Genomic DNA, 1,964 nt, shown 5'->3' on the forward strand with positions numbered 1-1,964 from the left:
GTGATTTGAATATGATTTGACTCTTTGTCAGGCTGTCAGGCTGTCTAGTCACAGAGGAAGGCTGTGCTTCTCTGGACACAGCTCTGAGATCAAACCCCTCACACCTGAGAGAGCTGGATCTGAGCTACAATCACCCAGGAGACTCAGGAGTCAGACTGCTCTCTGCTGGACTGGAGGATCCACACTGCAGACTGGAGAAACTCAAGTATGTAGAGGGTTTATGTCAATGTTCATATCAGACATGTTTGACTTATCAGGCTACTTAAGACAAACATTCTATAAGAAAAAGTAATGCACACCTATTTAGGCGAGGTGCTGGCTAGCAGAGTAGAAAACTTGAAAATAAAGGAGAGCCGCACACTAGAAGCTCAGATGCAAAAATTTAATATCCAACGTTTCGACAGCCAAGCTGTCAGGGTGCAATCACAAACACTGCGGGATGACTCGTTTATATAGTGTCAAAAGACACACAGGTGTCGTAATCATGGCATGGAATGGGGCGCCCTGGAGGTTTTGTAACATTCTTGTGTAATTTCGGCAAAGTATAGAAAGTGGCAATTTTAGGGTGTTGAATAGCCAAAAAGTCATGTTATTTATTGGTTAACTGACCAGAACTCAAATACCCATCTAGGACAGTAAAGATATTCTGAAATTGTATTCTGAAAGTGGGGTCACTTCTGAGTTTCTTGTAAAAGGTGTAGTCAAGCAGCTGTCTATGACACTCATTTACATAAACTGTCCTATCCATGAGTACAACCGACCCACCCTTATGAGCAGGACGAATAAGGACTGAGGTATCGGATTGTAAATCAAGCAAAGCTTGTTTTTCATTCTTAGGTAAATTATGGAAAGATTTGGACTCCTGTTTGTTGGAGATGAGCAACATCTTTTTCAACAAGTCTGCAATATTTCTTGATTGCGACTCCCTGGAGGTATAAAATAACTCTTGCTTCTAAAAGGAGTCGGAGTATGTGCAGGTGAGTAACCTACTGGTTCAATAGAAATGTCAGGCGCCCTATTGTAGCGGGCATTGATGCCCCTCTATCTACTTTTGTTGACTTTTTTATTAGACCACTTGCAGAACAGCTCCCCTCCTTCCACCAGCAGATCTCTATCATAGAATCTCTTGATTACATTTTTGCACCTGAGCTCCTAGAGTGTGCGGCTCTCCTTTATTTTCAAGACAAACATTCACATTCTTCCCACCACTTGGACAAAGTTGTGTGTGTGTGTGTGTGTGTGTGTTGTGTGGTGTGTGTGTGTGTGTGTGTTTGTAGTGTGTGTGTGTGTGTGAGTTCAGGTGTATCACTACATGACTGTCTGTTCTTTCTGCTTACAGCTACAGTGTGAACATGGTGAGAGTACACAATGAAACCTGGACTTAGAAAATGTGAGTGTTGATTGCTGTGAAGAAATGACTAGAAATAGTCTTAATTCAAGTTAAGTCAAAGTAAGACCACCATCATACTTACTTCGTCATATTAAATATCAGCTGATGTTCTACAGAAGCAAAATCAGGGACACCAACGTTTACAAGAGTTGCTTTGACTGTGTGTGTGTGTGTGTGTGTGTCTGTTTATGGTGTGGCGTGTGTGTGTGGCGTGTTCTTTTACATAAGAAGTGTGTGTTGTGTTCATGCATGCATACAGGTGTTTGTGTGTGTGTGTGTGTTTGTGTGTGTGTAATTAATGGGAATTAGTGTGTTTATATTACATAATATTACATATAGTATACATACGATCATTCAACAAGTCTCAAGTTACCTTAACTTCTCCTTTTGATATCTAGAAACATCTACATTACATAATTAGTGGAAAGTGAGTTAACATTCTAATGTGAATGATGATTTCTAATATTGTGTCTGGTTTCATCCATCAGATGCTGTGATCTCACATGACCAAACAAGTAAACAGACGCTCTCTCTGTCTGAGGGAACAGGAAAGGTGACATGGAGGAGAGAGGAG

General features: G+C 40.9%; 1 long non-coding RNA gene across 2 annotated transcripts in view; it reads left to right on the forward strand.

Annotated features, from left to right (window-relative positions):
- LOC139026817 (uncharacterized) overlaps nucleotides 1-1,412 on the forward strand; it is a 15,996-nt gene extending 14,584 nt beyond the window's left edge. Inside the window, exons 3-4 of one of the 2 annotated variants that reach the window (XR_011478754.1) lie at nucleotides 32-222; nucleotides 1,361-1,412. This is a non-coding gene — a long non-coding RNA (uncharacterized lncRNA). Of the gene's footprint in view, nucleotides 1-31; nucleotides 273-1,360 lie in introns of those variants that run through there. The other variant, XR_011478753.1, reaches the window with a different exon arrangement.
- The last annotated feature ends 552 nt before the right edge of the window (nucleotides 1,413-1,964 follow it).

The sequence above is a fragment of the Salvelinus sp. IW2-2015 genome, unplaced genomic scaffold, assembly GCF_002910315.2.
Source record: "Salvelinus sp. IW2-2015 unplaced genomic scaffold, ASM291031v2 Un_scaffold5929, whole genome shotgun sequence".
Classification (NCBI taxonomy): Eukaryota; Metazoa; Chordata; class Actinopteri; order Salmoniformes; family Salmonidae; genus Salvelinus; species Salvelinus sp. IW2-2015.